The 18,051-nt window shown below is 49.3% G+C and overlaps 1 protein-coding gene across 1 annotated transcript in view; it reads left to right on the forward strand.

Moving 5' to 3' along the window:
- The window catches only part of LOC147689769 (acyl-coenzyme A thioesterase 5-like), a 63,689-nt gene that overhangs the window by 12,925 nt on the left and 32,713 nt on the right, over positions 1-18,051 (forward strand). The gene's annotated exons all lie outside the window — the stretch shown is intronic.

The following is an 18,051-nucleotide window of genomic DNA, read 5'->3' on the forward strand; positions in this document are numbered from 1 at the left end:
CCAATTATATACCACTGCTGGTGCCGACTCCTGGTGGTCTTGTCATGGGTGCTGGGAAGGCCCATTGACTGTTCGCCAAGGATCAGACTAGTGGGCCTGTTCGAAAAACCTCGGGGGGGGTGGGCGGGGGGGGGGGTGCTCTGATAGATGTCTTTTGGGGGTGGGTTCATTACTTTGGAAAAGGGTCATCGCCCAGAACTGGAATTCCTCTGCCGCCTCAGGCTTGTTGGCTTGGCAGTGGGTGATGGACTGGTGTTCCAAAACGGAGGAGCTGGTATATGCACCCTGGGGGTGCCCACACAAACATTATATATAAATAAATGTAAATGTAGTGCTTTTATATAGCGCACGTATCACCCCCGAAGGGGTCTCAAGGCGCTGTGCACATACCTCTGTGGAACCCTTCTGGCCTTTCCCTGTGAAGTGCCCACTCCTGGGTACCCCCAAGGTGAAGCTAGGCATCCTAGCCCTGTTGGGGCCGTTGTGGAGATTAAGCAAGCTATTGCCCAGAGTTGCAGAGTGGGACCCATGATTAGAATAGGCACCGAGGCGAGAATATAAGGTCCGGGGAAACTATGCCCAAGACCCGCCGAGCCGGGAATTGAACCCTGGTCCGGGCCAGACCTCTGCATCAGGGTCTGCCGCTCTAACCATTGAGCCACACTTCTCCCATATGATATGGGGTAATTCAGGAAACGGTGCATTTCTTTTGAATGGCGACTGAAGCATCAGACTGGGCGGACATGCTTCTGGGGCTCCTTCCTTGTCCTCGGGGAGACCAAGACCACATACCTACCTTAACGGCTAAATGCAGATCCTCCCGGTAGGCTGCGAAAACTGTACAACCAGGCTCCCAAACTGGACAGGTACACATAGAGGGTTGCTCTGATGGAACGCTTCATGAAATAAATGCCCAGCTGGCAACTCCAAAACTTCATTTAGACAGACAGAGTGGCCCTGAGTACTACACTGACATCACAGAAGACGGCCATTCATGATTTACTTTTGACAAACTAAACTAATTTTTACAGACCAGTGGCTGCTATGGATGGCGGCACAGATGGGAACTCCTACGAGGCCCTTACAAATGAATCTTTCTTAACTACATTCTTGACTAGTATAAATTGTTAGTATGCCTCTGCTGTTGTGAAATCGGGGGGGGGGGTGATGTCTTGGTCTAGGCACCCACATCCTTCTGTTTTAAAGTCTGTTTGTACCTTTTAGCAAGTGGGGGGGCCTGGGTGAGAATTTCTTCGAGGTGCACAGTCTTCACATGTAGGGACCAGGGGTTGTATGGCTGCAGCAGGATAGCAGGAGGGTTTTCTTCTAGTCCTTTCTTCCTCTGGTGCCTGTCGTGGTGCACTGACACCTAGCTTTGCACAACAGTTATCTCACATTTTTCGTTTGATATACTCATGAGTACAGAGTTGGGTATGGGGCAGGACTAGCAGTTTATAGTGTCTCTTGTTGTGAGTCTGGACAGGTTGGTGGTACTGCCCAGGGGTTAGGGGGAGAGTTGTGGGTATGGGAAGTTGTTTTCTTGTTTCAATATAGTGGAGTGGGGGTGTTTCAGGTGGCTGGAAGGATGAGGTGTTGACTGGAGCTTTGTCCAAGCGTAGACCAGCTCCTACAGATAAATTAATATGGTAGATAAGACATTCAAAATCGTGACGTGGAATGTCGGGGGATTAGCATAGCCCAGGAAACGGCAGAGAGTGCAGGTATACCTTAAGGGATACCATATCCCTTTCATCTTTCTACAGGAGACACATGTCTCGGGCGACTGTCTCCCGGCTCTGAATAAGCGATGGAGGGGTCAGCTGTATTCAACATCGAATTTGGGGTACGCACGGCGTACCTTAATCGGGGTACCCCCTGGGGTCGTTTCAGCATAAGGCCATTTGGTGGACACTGATGGCAGTTTTGTAATCCTGTCTGGAGCTTTAGATAGCCGAGATCTCCCTATAATTCCAGTATACGCTGCGAACGCAGATCACCCACAGTTCTTTACCGAGGTGGTAACAGCAGCGACTCCATTCCTAACCAATGTCATATTGCTCACAGGCAACTGCAATTGTGTACAAGACCCATCGCTGGACCGCGAGCCCCACAGACTTGACTACAATCTCTTGACTCCAGGCCTCGCAGCTCTGACTTTTGAGTTGACATACCTGGTGAGGTATCTTTCTGACCACTCCCCCTCTTGCTCTCCCTGACGCGGGAACGACTGCGCCCAGCGATACCACAATGGCGCCTATGTGCGGAGGCCCTGGTTGACCTGCCATTTTTTGGCTTGGTCCAAAACAGACAAGGGCATTATTTCCACGAAAATTGGGGAAGTTCTACGACTAGGGCTCCTGCCTGGGAATTGATGAAGGTGGCACTTCAAGGAGTGTGTATGAACACATCATACAGGGTTCAGAAATAATTGATAGGTGAAATGGAACGTAACAAATCCAAATTATTGGCGATAGAAAGGATGCTCCTGACTCACCTTCCAAATTAGAAGAGTGGCGCAGCTTGCGTAGCTCCGTACTCGATGACTGGCGCAGATTGAAAAATACGCTTACACAGCCGACAGACTGTGACTACATGCAGAAGGGGACAAAACGGGGGCTCTCTTAGCCAGATTGTAGAAGCAGTACGGCTCCCAAGATCCCATGTTGGCACCCCAGGGTCGCACCTCGTAGTGGAGCTTAAACTGCCCTGTCTGAGACCGGAAGATAGGAATATACTTGAGGCGGGCCTGACTAAGGATGAGATTATTGCCTTGTTGAAAAGTCAAAAGCCGGCAAAAATGCCTTTTATGTGACGGCTTGCCTGCAGAATTTTATCATAAATCTGCAGACTTGATTGTAGGTAGACTGTTGGAGGTATATGGCGTGGCTTACCTTTTGGGGCACCTCCCAGACACTATGCGAGAAGCACTTGTGCTGTTTTTTTTTCTTTTCTAATTTTCTTTTGTTTTTTAACAAACAATACAGCATTCATTGAGATGCAGGCATCTTATGCACATCGTCGGGTGCACTGTGGCCAACAGTCTCCCACATATACATTTTCAAGGAACAATGAGGTAAAGTAAAACATTACATGCATTACATGGAATCAAGAGGTGTCGCACAACTGTCCTGTACGTATTTGATGCTCTCCAGACCCATTATCATCTCCACAAACCCAACCCTTGTTTGTCGTAGATTCCTGCTGGTCGCTCTCAGGAGTTTCGGGGTTCAGGGAAGAGTTGCACAGTTCTCGCCACTCAGTCAAATCCATCTGCAGCTTAGTGAAGTAGTGTGGCTCACTGGTTAGAGGCGGCAGACCCGAGAGCAGAGGACGGCCCGGGACCAGGGTTCGATTCCCGGTGCGGCAGGTTTCTGGACCAGGGTCAGCGGACTCGATAATTCTCTCGCCTCGGTGCCCACTCTGATCAGCGATCACACTCGGCAACTCTGGGCATTAGCTTGCCTCATCTTCACTAACAGCCCCACCAGACCGCCGGGGATGCCTGGTCTCACCCTGGAGATACCCATTAAGGGACAATCTCTCAGGGAAGCCAGGAAGGGTTTCGCAGCGGTCGAAGCGCCTTGGGACCCTCCGGGTAAGTAGTGCGCTATATAAATGCCTATACATACATACATACATCAACCCTAAGATTTCATTTCATATGAGTTTCTTCTGCTGGCGCCCTCTGTCGCACAACTTTGCGCCATGCTCTTATGTCTGGGCCTCTCTGTCCCATCCCGGTAATGGCAATCCTACGCCTAGCTAACACTATCATCAGTTGTATCAATTTGTATGCCATTTTCTGCTTCCTGGGTATTCGTACATGGCCCAACAGACATTGTAGTCGCTCCTCCAGTATGTGGAGGCATATGCTTTCACGCACCTTCGCCACGACCCGAGGCCAGAACTGCTGCAGCCCAGGACATGCCCATGCTAAGTGTAAAAAAAATCTGCCTTCCCCATGTCACATTTGGGTCCATGTTTGTGTGGCTCTGAGAAATAGGTCGTAATCTCAGCGGCATAAGGTAGGTGCGGGGCAAAAAGTTGGAATGGATCAGTTTGAACTGCGCGTTGCAGGAAACTGTGTGTGTAAGAGCGCTTATGGCTGTCCATGTCTTGTCATCTGTTTGTTTATCTAGGTCCCCATCCTATGCTGCTTTTGCCAGAGGCGGGGGACAGTCGAGTATTATACAGCAGTGAAATCAACCTGCACCCAGATCCGAATGTGAGCAGTATGTCCACTGTGTGAGCCGGTTGCGGAATGTTAGGGTACTCGGGCCAAGTTATTCTAGCACTCTCCAACAGCCCCATGTAGTGTAGGTAATGACCCAGTGTAAAGTCTCTGCAGATTTGTTCGTATGAAAGAAACGTTTTGTTCGGGTAGAGGTCCACGCGGACGCCTTATCCCACCTCCATCCACGCTTGAAAGGACATATGTGAACTCATGTCTCTTACGGGGGCTAGTATCCATATAGTGAGCTCCCTGCGAAACTGAGCGTGTTTCCGTACCTTTTCCACATATTGTTGCCATATATTTTCTGTGCCGTATACTACATAGGGCAGGTGGTCATTGACTGCCCTACATCAGCGCAATTGGAAGCATGTCCGAGTGCACCTGGCCAGCAAGGAGTCGTTATCCCTGTCATCTCTATCTTCTAACCAATGGGACGTATGCTGAAGCTGCGCAGCAAAGTAATATAAGTCCAAGCCAGGAGCCATCCCGACCTGTCTCCCTCCGCTGCCGATACTGACGGAGTGTGTACTTATCTAGCCTGTCCCGTATGCTGTTTATACATGCTCGTGTATCCCACTCCCGGACTGCGAAGGTCAGGTCAGCTTGGTCTGAGGTTTGTGCCTCTACTGATGCCAATTCCTCTACCTCAACGTCTTGTTGCAGTTAGCTGTGGACTCCACATGTCAGCCCTATACATGCCCCTCATACCACAGCTTCCAGGGCTCCAATTCCATGGCTCTAGTGGTGTTTGCCCCTCCAAGTTAATTGTCATATAGTCAGTCAAGACATGCAATATGGTCTCCCTCCCCACTGGGTCCTCTAGGATGTCCAACGTCATTTGCCAAGTTCTGAGTCTCAGCAGACCACGCAGCTAACCAGGGAGTGATTGGAGAGGAAACGGGCCAGGTGGGCAACTTTGACGTTTAGGGCAGCTTCCATTTCAGAGACTAAGACGGTGTCCAGTCTGCTGCGTGTATTATGAGTAGGAGAATGGCAGGTGTACAACTTCTGAGCCGGGTGTCTATCCCTATATATTTCTCTTATTACTAAGTTTCTCATTACCTCTTGGAGCCTCTCATTCATCCATGGCTTGGTGCGTTGTCAAGGAGGGCGCCTGTCTAAGTCAGGGTCTAGAACACAGTCCTCCACCCAGAGAAGAGGGGGTCATCTACATTCAGAGCGTAGATGTTCAGGATAACCCTATCTCGTCTGTCTAGTTTTGCCCTAAGCATGATGTATCGACCGTTTACGTTCACTTCCATGGCCACCCATATTAGCACACCCTTCGCGTGAGAAGAGTAGGATGAGTGAAAGATCTGGCCCCTCCAATTTTTCTCTAGCTTATTGGCTCCTGTGACATCAAGGTGGGTTTCTTGTAAGCAAGCCACTGAGATGTGATGTATCAGAAGAAACAAAAGTACTCTATAGCGTTTTGTACATGTGCCCAGTCCCCGCATATTCCAGCTGATGAACTTAACCTCCATTGTTCCAACAGTATCTCACGTACTGTCTCCCAGGTCCCCATCTGTGTGCCCCACCCATTCTCAAAAGATGCTGCTTACAACAACTGTTAACGAAACAGTGATAACTGTACCAGATTCTCTATACGCATTCACAAGCATTACAGTATTATATATGTCAACAACATTGATACAGAATGTGATTTCTCTTTTCTTTGTATTGTAATACTGTGCATAAAGACAATAAAGGTTTTGGAAAAAAAAAATGGAAAATAAACTGTACCAGATTCTCTCCAACCCTCCCACGGACAAATGGCGTACAACAGTGCATTCGACTATGCACTCCCCATGCTTGTTTTAGGACGTGCACAGCCTCCCAACAAGGGCCACTGAACTTCCCAAAGAAACCAGCCTCCCAGCCTATCCCAACCATTACTGCATTCTGTGATAGCCTGTTTGTTAGGGCCGTACACAATGAAATTGCAAACCTTCCCGATGTTATTACAAAGTCCAACAACTCCCTTCTCGCCAAGTTGACTTTCTCAGGCGTCCCCCCCTTCTCCGCCCGCAAACGCTCATTCCCCCCATCCCTAACCAAAGTACCCCAGCAACAACCACATGTCCAACTGGTGCTGCACTCTCCAGTTATCATGAACGACAAGGTATCTAATGATAGTTCAGTGTTGTGCATGCTTCTTGTTTTATCCGGCGTCTTCTGTCCCAGGGGCTGAGTCCAGGATAGTTTTGGGGACCACATCCATCGTCAAATTGAGTGTTTCAGGGACATTCTCCGCTCAGACCCAGGCTCGGCAGTCGGCAGGGACGAGCACCCAAATCAGTGGATTCCATTTGCATGGTACCATACTCACCCACCATGATCCTCAGTTCATCTGGGGGGGGTCTCAATCGGTGAGCCGATCCAGGCGTCTTTTGTTTCGAATTCCTCGTCCTGATCAGGTGCCACAGCCCTTCCTTTTGTTGCGCTGCTCATGGGGGCGGGGGATGGGAGGGGGGCAGGGCGTTGCCTCGTATCTCCAGCCATTTCCAGGCCTCGTCTGTTGTTTCAATGAAATGGGCCATACCTTGTGCAATAACCTTCAGAGTAGAGCAGCACATATTGCAGGTGCATATCGCAGAGCTTCTGTTTCACACCCAGAAAGGTTTTCCTTTGCTTCTGGACCAGTCTAGTGTGATCCAGGTATATGGCGATTTTGTTTTTTTCATAAGATAGATTCCATGTCTCTCTTGCGGCCTGTAGGATAGAATCCCTGTCTTGGTAGTTTAAGATTTTGACGACTATAGCCAGGGGAGCGAATAACTCGGACAGGCCCTTGGCCACAGCTGGGTGCATATCCAACGCTCCAGGAAGTGTTCAGTTTTACCCTCTTCAGCTAACTCGGGGAACCCTAGGACTCCAGTGTTACTATGCCAAGCTCCTTGCCAGCCGCTCAAGGGTCCTTGTAACTATGGACCATCTGTTGCTTGAGTGACATCATCTCCCCCTTTATGCTCAGTATATCTCCCTCTGCCGTGGTCACTTTGTCAGCCACTTTACATAGGTCAGCTCTCAGTAGGTTAACATCGATAAATACAGTCTCGATTTGATACTTCAGAGCCTTTCCGGTGCCATGGATGGCTCCAAGAATCTACGCGCTGGACGGTTCGCCGCTTCCACCATCTTCGCTCTCCTCACCGGCGCCAGGTTGTCTTGTGATGAACTGTGGTGGGGTGGCTTATTGCATTATTGTGTTGGACCTGGTGGAGCGGGCTGGCTTGTCCGTGCCCCTCTGAGGCCAGTCCGGTGTCCCCATGTGCGCTAGTTTCCAGTTGCACTAGGTAGCTCAGGTCCGCAACACCAACTGGTGCTACCTCCCCGTTACAAGTCGGACACCACTGCCAGCAGCGGCGAGGGTGGGGGGGCGAAAGTAAGGCTGTCCGTGCCCCACATGCCCTCCAGTCTAGTTCCAATAGCCCACAGCAGTGGGGTCAGCTCGTGCACAGGGCGACTGCACCCTTGGGCCCTCTAGTGCAGTATAGGCACGTGCACCAGCTTGTAGAGCCTCTTGAGGTCCAGCCCATCATTACCCAAGGGGCTCAGCTCTCTGCCCACGGTTCAGGAGGATCCACATTTAATGTGATTATCAGATACACGCGCACGTTGCATTTTTTGGCAATAACGCTGCTAAACCATGAAGTGGGGGTGAGATTTCGAGTCTCTTACCTCACGCTGGGGACATTGAGTGCCACCATTTTGGGAGGTTGACGCTCTAGTCATTCATGGATATAAACAGATACGCTGCGCGGCCGCGCCGCTGTCGCACCAAAGGAATGCCCGTCGGTGCCCATCAGGGTCCCGGAGGCGGCCGGCGCTGGGTATGCTGCGCGTGGGGCTTTCGATGCTACGCACATCAGGCAGTATGGGCGGGAGGAACTGCTTAATTTACGTTCTGGGTTAACCAGCTGTGGCACCGGGGGTTAAAACGACGGTGAGCTCTGTTTGTACTGTTCATGTTGTAATTGGTCTCCAATACAAATTAATGGCTCTACTCTCATGGGCCCAACCTTTGGGAAGGGTAAAGCTTGGGCAAAGAGTCAGAGTGAACAGATTAAGGCATTTCTGCTTAATACACACTCATTGCAAAAACCCGATACCTAAATTCATGATCTTCTAATTGAAGAGCACCCAGATTTCCTGTTTCTTACAGAAACATGGTTGTCGGATGTCTCTAATCCTATTATAGCAACGGCCATTCCGGAAAACTATAGGATCATCAGGAAAGATCGGGAGGGGGCAAGGGTGGCGGTGTTGCCATTATATTTAATCAAGAATTTGAATGTGCCCCTTTGGCCCTGGATGTAGTGGTTGGTGCAGAATGGTTGGGTTTTCTCAGCACTCTGCCCTCTCAGCATTGTCTTGCAGGGAAACTGATCTACAGACCACCTGGCTTATCTGGTAATTATGTAAGGTCCCTTCAGGATTGTATTTCATCTCTAGCGCTAAAGTATAAACACCTTCTGATATTAGGGGACCTGAATCTGCAAATGGACAAACCTTCGGACTCTCAGGTGGTTGCTCTTTTGGAGATTATGTCTGCATACAGGCTTATACCCCTTATCAAAGAGCCTGCACACAAGCTGGGCCATGTACTGGACCAAATCTTCTGTAATATGGAGCTGGACACTGACTCTCAGATTGCAAACATTTGGTTGGATCATTTCTTAATCCCATTTTAGATACCAATTATTGGGAAAAGCGAGCGCATAGATACCACAGCCGCTGATTATAGTTTCAGAGCTTTACACAAGATATCACTACCACTCTTACATAGGGCTCTCGCCTCTTCTGTTCCCACACTATTAGACAGTCCTGTAGCGGATGCCTGTGCAGTTGAGGATTGGTTAAGATTGTACATCGATGTCGCTGCACCATTAAGAGTGTGTACCTCTGGAAGTAGTGCCCACTCAGCTCTCTGGTTCAATGAATCATTGAGGACCAGACAAAGGGAATGTAAAAAGCTGGGGAGGAAGTGGCGTAAACCTTATTGTCGGAAGGATAAAGAGATCTACAGGGCCGCTCAAAAAGCATATTATAAGATGGGGAGAGAGGCTAAGGCAAATTATTGGCAGAATAAAATCACGTCGGCAAAAAATAAGAGCAAAGAGATCTTTGGTATCGTAAAGTTTTTCATGGCTCCAACGGTAACTAGCGGAGTAGTTCCACTGTCAGCTGACTGGTCACATTTGCTCGCTCAATCCTTTTTTGGCAAAATAACAACAATCCAGCAGTACTTCGCGGTGTCATCTAAGGATAATAAAACTGGAGTGGGGATAGTGGGAGACCTAATTAGTTCTTCTCCACTATGCAAACCCTTACAAGGCCCCCAGCTATTACAGTTTCCGGCCATCAAAATTGAGGACTCACTCTCGTATCTGATGAGCCTGAAATCAGGCTCACCAGTGGATGTGTGTCCTGTGAAGCTTTTACCAGTTCTGGCCCCCACCATCAATCAACATATTAATAAGGTCCTGAATTCTTCATTGGCTGCAGGTATTATGCCGCCTCTTTGGAAACAGGAGAGAATCCTGCCCCTTTTAAAGAAACCGAGAGCTGGCCCACTTATACCCACAAATTACGGGCCTATCTCCCTCCTTTGCCTTCTCTGGAGAAGCACGTGAATAAATCCATGATGGAGTTCGTTGAAACCCATGATTTCTAACACCCCACTCAGTCAAGTTTCAGGGCTGGTTTTAGCACTGAAACGAGCCCAGAATCTGTGTTCGGAGACCTGTCTCGTGTGGTGGCTAACTTCAAAATAATATTTAGGTGTAGCCGAAAAAGAAAGAAAAAATGTCTTTCTTTAGTCCCCTCACTCACCGGAGTTTCCTCACGGTGACATGCTTCATCATTGGGGCCATCCCAGTTCTCTACGAAAAGGGGCGTGCTGCGACTTGCGAACTACGTAGGAGCACTATAGTTGTGAAGGACTATGTGTGGTGCAATAAAGTGTAGTGGGGTGGAGTGGGTGAGTGTGTAAATTAAAAATACCGTGCTAGTGGGCCTCAATGTTTTATTTTGCTACTAGACTGGTATGTTAAAAGTGGGGTTATACTGTACACCGACTAATTATGTAGGTAGGATCAGTATATGGTCAACATGTTTCACGCTAACCCTAGCCTTTCGTCAGGACCATACAGGGACCAGCCCTGTATATGCCACTCCTAGAAACCTGAATTAAGGTTAAGGATTCATTAGTGAAAAAAAGTATTTTACAATGATGAACGCTGTTTGATTGAGATACATGCGTGGTTCAAAATACATACGCGATAACTTTAGGACGTATGTATTACTCACTGAAGAACCTGTAAGAAAAATGAATAAACAGAGTTTAGAAACACCTTGCCCCTTTCTCAGGGAGATCGGGGTCATGTAAGTCCTTCATGATGCACGTTTTCGATACATATACATGTATATATGCATACTCTATATGGCACTTTTGCCCCTATTGGTGCGTGCAAGCTTTCAGGTCCGGTGTCTGCTAGATAAAAACACGTAAGGTGATTGTGACGTGAAATATCTGTACAAACATTCAGAAGTGACTAACCAAGACAAAGACAGTGAACGCCCACTACATTTAACATAAAAGTCAAAGTAAAATCCCAAATATATACATTTGTAGGTGCTTAATAGCACATCATGGTCTCTGAGAGGGGCGGTGTCGCCTCGGTGGAAACAATGCTGTAATTTACGGGATTGATAAAGCACAGTTAATTTTTAAGAAACCGAAGGTTATCTGGGCGGGAGGTTTTTGAGAGACTTTTCTCTCTTTTTTCTGGCATGAGAAACGAGATGGTTCTCTTACTTCCTAATCAGCAACGCCGCGCGGTATACCTAGCTGCTTCCCCTTGGACCGCATCTTGGAATGCGTTCCGCGGGCTCTGTTTTTGTTTCCTTTCGTTTCCGGGTTGAGTCTAGACTGCTTCGTTTGAGCGGCCATATTGGGAGGATGCAATTGTTCATAACGGGGAAGTCTTTTTTCAGTTTCATTAGTTCAAGTTTTGGAAATTGCTAAAATAATATTGGAGGGGGGGTTGTGGTCCTCGTTTTGCGCAAAATGTCTCGTTTTTATAAAAAGGTATTCTAATGTACAACTGGAGAGAGGGTAAGGGTTTTAAAAGTCCAATATCTCACGAGATCCGTAGAAGTTGGCATAATTATTCAGAAAAAATGGGGAATTATCACAGTTGTGAACTAAATTCAGATGTTGTAAATGTAAATGTAAATGTGGGATATTTGTAAAGCGCACCGTTACTCTAACCGAGTGTCCTGGCGCTGCAGACCGCTGGGGAACCCGTCCTGGTTTTCCCTGTGAGATGGCCCCTTCCTGAGTATCTCCAGGGTGAAACCAGGCATCCCTGGCGTCTGTGGGGGGCCGTTGTAGAGATGAGGCAAGCTTAATGCCCAGAGTTACCGAGTGTGTTCCCAGGTTAGAGTAGGCACTGAGGTGAGAATTATCGAGTCCGTTGACCCCTGGTACATGACCCTGCCGCGTCGGGAATTGAACCCTGGTCCCGGGCCGTTCTCTGCTTACAGGTCTGCCGCCTCTAACCAGTGAGCCACACCTCTCCACACATGTTGATCATGGTTATTTTGTTCATATATCTGAGGACTTTTCTGGGTCCTATATGTTCTGTGTGAGGTCTATTTCTGTACTGTTCAAACCACTTTTGTAGGTATTGTAGGTGTTGTTTCAGATTGTTTGTCTTAGTGGTTGAATGCACCCCAGGGTATATCATCGTTCAGCCCATGTACATCTGTTTGGAGCTTGAATACCCAACGTTGTTCGTGTTCATGAAGGGTTTTTTCTAAGTTCTCTTTATTCTTCACACATTCCAAAACCACCCATCTCAGATCATTCGGTGTGTGATTTTTTTCTATAAAATGGTTGGTCATGCGTGTGGTGGATCTCTTGCAACGAATATTGCTCCTGTGCTCCACAATTCGAGTACTGACTTTCCTTGAGGTCATGCCCACATAGTGCAAATTGCAGGTGCAGGTGATCAAATATACTACCCCACTTGTATTGCAATTTGAAAAATGTTTAAGTTGCCATGTGGTGTTGTTGTTAAACGTGACAGACTTAGTAATTGAAGTCAGGTGATAAACACTACAATTGTTGCACGGGTAGTGGCCGTTTGGTAGTGGATGAAGTCTGTTGGTGCTTTCAGATGGCTTTGGTCGAGTATGGACAGGTAGTTTTTTAGGTTCATCCCTCTCCGATGACTGAACATCGGTGTTGGGATGTTAAGATCGCCACTATTCAGTATGGTCCAATGTTTTTTAACTATCTTCGTAACCTGGTCAGATACTTTATCAAAGGTTGTAATGCAAATCGGTCTTTCATTTGTTGAGGGGTTCTGGACTTTTGGTTCTAAAAGGGCATCTCTGTTGTTGTTGCTTGCCCTTTTGTTGGCCTCCTTTATTACCTTCTTTGGGTAATCCCGTTGTTTCAGTTTTTTGCTCAATTCTTCAGCTTGCACATGGTAATCCAGTTTACTAGAACAATTTCGTCTCAACCGTAGGAATTGTCCGAACGGGAGGTTTTGTTTCAAGTGTCTTGGATGGAAGCTGTTTTCACTCGTTTTTTTACCCTTTCTATCTTTCACCTTTCTGCTCTTTTCTGCATCTCTGCTCTTTTGTGCCTTTTTTCTGCTTATTTTCCCTTTTTTCTTTATCCCTTCTTTCCTCCCTTTACCTTTCCCCGCCGCTGCTGCCCCCGCGGCCCCTCCCCCCCCCACTCCCCCCCCCCCCCCCCCCCCAGCACGACCGGCCCAATCCAGCTCCCCTCCCCGCCTCCCAGCTGTCCAGCCCTCCCCGACCCCTACTTAATGGCGGCCACTGCTGCACCGAAGGCGCGTCAAAGGCAAGCACGTCTGCGCCCGTCTGCGACCCGTCCGCAACCAGCACCAGGAACCCTGGACCTCCGCCCGCCAACGCTACGACCCAGCAGCACTCCACGCACTCAACCCAGGCTGCAACAACAACTGCAAGCTAGCATCACCAGCCGACACCCATGGACCCTTCAGCTGTCACCGCTGCCGGCACACCTGCAGCACCGCCAAGAACACGGATCCAGCACAACCCGCCCACAAGAACACAACCGAACCGAAGACCCTGCAATGCATCCTCCTCAACGTCCGATCCCTCCACAAACACGCAACAGAAATCTGGGACCTCCTCGACAGCACCACCCCAGACGTAGCATTCTTCACCGAAACCTGGACCAACACCACCTCGGGACCGGACACCGCCATCGCCATCCCCCAAGGATACAAGATCTCCAGGAAGGACCGCCCCATCCACCCAGGAGGAGGAATTGCCATCGTCCACAAATCCAGCCTCCGCCTGAGCACACTCCCTGACGAGTCCACAGAACTGATGGAACACCTTCACTTCAAGATACTGGCCAGCCCCACCGCCGCCCTCCGAGGAACCCTCATCTACCGACCCCCTGAACCCCGCGGACCCTTCGCCAACTCCATCACGGACATTATCTCCCCGCAGGCCATCGCATCCACCAACTACACCCTGCTGGGAGACCTCAACTTCCACCTCGACAATCAACTGGACCCCAAAACCACATCCCTCCTGGACAACCTCCACAACATTGGACTCCGCCAGATCGTGACCGAGCCCACGCACTCAGCAGGACACACCCTCGACCCCCTCTTCACTACAGGAAACTCCATCACCTTCAGCCACACCACCAAACTCCCATGGACCGACCATCGTTGCGTCCACTTCACCTTCAGAACACCCACCATCCACAGACACCAGCACCTGCTTCCACAAAGAAACTGGACCAAAATCACCGATGACCAGCTCACCTCCTCACTCAACAACTCCACCCCAACCATCGCGGAAAACGACGACCCCAACACCGCAGCCCGAACCCTGCATAGATGGATCTCGGACAGCACCAACACCATAGCCCCCCTCAAGAAAAACAATACCCGTGCCAAGAAAGCCAGATGGTTTACCACCGAACTTCGAGAGTCTAGGCGCACATGCCGCCGCCTTGAAAAGGCCTGGAGAAACACCAAATCCACAGAAGCCCACAACAACTTCAGAGCCGCCACCAACGCCCACCATCAACTCATCAGAGAAACGAGGAAAAAAGCGATTGAAGACAGAATCTCCACCCACGCACACAACAGCAAGGAACTCTTCAGCATCATCAAGGAGTTCGCCCAACCCACCAGCGAGTCTACCGACATCCCTCCCTCACAAGACCTCTGCGACAAACTTAGCATCTATTTCCACCACAAAATCAAGAGCATCTACGACAACTTCGACGAAGACAACCAACACACTGAACCCTCACCAACCACCCCCGACACCCGGAAACCAGCGATTGATGACTGGACAGCCCTCACCACCGAAGACACACTGAAGACAATGAAGTCAATCCACTCAGGGGCCCCCACGGACCCCTGCCCCCACCACATCTTCAACAGAGCCGCCAACACCATCGCACCCATGCTCCGCCAAACCATCAATCGCTCCCTGGCGACCGCCTCGTTCCCCGACGACTGGAAACACGCCGAGGTCAACCCCCTCCTAAAGAAACCCTCAGCGGAACCCACCGACCTCAAAAACTACAGACCCATCTCCCTGCTCCCGTTCCCAGCGAAAGTCATCGAGAAAGCCATCAACAGCCAACTCGCCACATTCATTGAAGAACACCACATCCTCGACTCCTCCCAATCCGGCTTCAGAAAAAACCACAGTACGGAAACCGCCCTCCTCGCCGCAACAGACGACATCCGCACCTTACTGGACAAAGGAGAAACAGTAGCCCTCATCCTCCTCGACCTATCAGCGGCGTTCGACACAGTCTCCCACCGCACCCTAATACGCAGACTCTACGATGCAGGAATCCAGGACAAGGCCCTCGACTGGATCTGCTCCTTCCTCTCCGGCAGGACGCAGTGGGTCAGACTCCCCCCTTTCCTCTCGGACCCCACACCGATCACCTGTGGAGTCCCCCAGGGCTCCTCCCTCAGCCCGACTCTCTTCAACGTCTACATGGCTCCACTTGCCCCCATCGTCAGAACCTACGGACTCAACATCGTGTCATATGCAGACGACACCCAGCTCATCCTCTCCCTATCCAACGAGCCCAACACCGCCAGACGCAACTTTCGAGAAGGCATGGAAGCCGTCGCCAAATGGATGAAAAACAGCTGCCTTCAACTAAACACCAACAAAACAGAAGTACTCATCATGGGCCCAAACCTCGACGCCTGGAGCGACACCTGGTGGCCCACCGCCCTCGGAAACCCGCCAACCCCCACAGACCACGCACGCAACCTGGGAATTCTCATGGACTCCGAGCTCAAAATGGACCGCCAGATCAACTCTGTCTCATCTTCCTGCTTCCACACCCTCCGCCTCCTTCGTAAGACCTTCAAATGGATCCCCCTCGAACACCGAAAGACAGTCACTCACGCCCTGTTCGCCAGCAGACTCGACTACGGCAACGCACTCTACGCCGGAATAAACAAAAACCTTATCCGCAAGCTACAGAACATCCAGAACGCCGCCGCAAAACTCGTCCTCAACCTGCCAAAACACTGCCACATCTCCCAGCACCTGCGCACACTTCACTAGCTCCCCGTCGAGGCGAGAATCACCTTTAAGATGCTCACCCACGCACACAAGGCCTTCAACGGCACCGGACCAGCATACCTGAACAGCCGACTCAAATTCCACGCACCCCAAAGGACCCTACGATCAGCCCAGCTTTCCTACGCCGTGGTCCCCCGCACCAGAAAGACCAGATCGGGAGGCCGCTCCTTCTCCTTCCTCGCGGCCAAAGCATGGAACGCCCTTCCGCTCCACCTCAGACAGACAACATCGCTCCCCATCTTCGCAAGAAACCTCAAAACCTGGCTCTTCGACAGACCCCCCTCCTTGATGGAATGGAACCTGCACCCCCCCACCCCACCCCCCCACCCCTAGCGCCTTGAGACCCTTACGGGTGAGTAGTCGCGCTTTAACAAACTCCTGATTGATTGATTGAAGCTGTTGTAAGTTAAGATTACGAAGAACAGGGTCAAACCCAATAAAGTCTAAGGGACCTGGGTAGATATCGTTGTAAAGGGAAGGGGTCCCTGACAAAAACACAGATTGTTACATACACTTAGAACATCTGATGAATTCAAAATACAAAGTTAATAAATGCAAAAAAGTATTTATTCAGATTTGCATGAGTACCTTTTACTGGTTGAGATTCATATTATACTCAATTAAATACATTTCAAATGGATATTAGATACACGTGCCCACATACACAACGGGGAGGGGGGAAAGTGAAGGATGTGTGAAGGGTAGGGTCAAAGGGTATTACAATTCATTCTGTGACAAGTTTTAATCACAATTCGGAAAGCGAGTACGCGTGGTCCCTATAACCAAAGGGCCACAGTATAAGGCTCTAAAAAGAGTCCAAAACTTTAACACCGAACCAAACTCCGCTTCAGCCGATAGGGTCTTGTTGGGGTAGGAGATTGGTCGTAGTTATATTGTCTTGTCGACGTTTCGACCCGAACTGTGTGTAGGGGAATTGTCCTTACAAGGCGGGTCTTCTTCAGGACAGAAGGGTTGTGGGTGGGCCACCTCCTAGAGGTTATGAGGTCCCTCAAAACTTCTGATAAGTTGACCAAGGTTCGTCTTGATGACTCGTGTACCTACGGATTTCCTCCGTCTCCTTTGCTGTACCCTCGTCAGGCGCCCCACACCGTCTAGCATGAAGTGAACGCGGCAACAATGCTTGGAGCTGCACGCATTTATCCAAGGATTTCCCTCGTCTTTTTACTGAACTCCTTTAAGGCGCCCGAGTCAGACTGACGAATTCCCGTGTCCTCTCATTGCAGTAACATCCTTAGACGCTCAAGTCAGACTGACGCGCTCCCCGGTAAAATCACAGAGGAATGGTGGCACAATACGAATTTGCCACAAAAATTACAAAACAGCGCAATTGTTAAAAAATCTATAGAAAATAACTGATCCCATTCGGTCTGCAGGATGACTGCATACTAGGGCGCCCATTTACTCGGTCGTTTCTAACCAACCCACGGAATAGTTTCAAATAGTGAACAGTGGTATTTACAGCATAGTGGTGTCGGGATGAACCATCAAGACGAACCTTGGTCAACTTATCAGAAGTTTTGAGGGACCTCATAACCTCTAGGAGGTGGCCCACCCACAACCCTTCTGTCCTGAAGAAGACCCGCCTCGTAAGGACAATTCCCCTACACACAGTTCGGGTCGAAACGTCGACAAGACAATATAACTACGACCAATCTCCTACCCCAACAAGACCCTATCGGCTGAAGCGGAGTTTGGTTCGGTGTTAAAGTTTTGGACTCTTTTTAGAGCCTTATACTGTGGCCCTTTGGTTATAGGGACCACGCGTACTCGCTTTCCGAATTGTGATTAAAACTTGTCACAGAATGAATTGTAATACCCTTTGACCCTACCCTTCACACATCCTTCACTTTCCCCCCTCCCCGTTGTGTATGTGGGCACGTGTATCTAATATCCATTTGAAATGTATTTAATTGAGTATAATATGAATCTCAACCAGTAAAAGGTACTCATGCAAATCTGAATAAATACTTTTTTGCATTTATTAACTTTGTATTTTGAATTCATCAGATGTTCTAAGTGTATGTAACAATCTGTGTTTTTGTCAGGGACCCCTTCCCTTTACAGTTGTAAGTTAAGAGGCAGTTTCTCGAAGTTGGTTTGTGGTGGGTAGTTGATAAGATTCCGTCTTTTGCCCAAATGTTCAGGTC

The sequence above is a fragment of the Lissotriton vulgaris genome, chromosome 9, assembly GCF_964263255.1.
Source record: "Lissotriton vulgaris chromosome 9, aLisVul1.2, whole genome shotgun sequence".
Lineage (NCBI taxonomy): Eukaryota > Metazoa > Chordata > Amphibia > Caudata > Salamandridae > Lissotriton > Lissotriton vulgaris.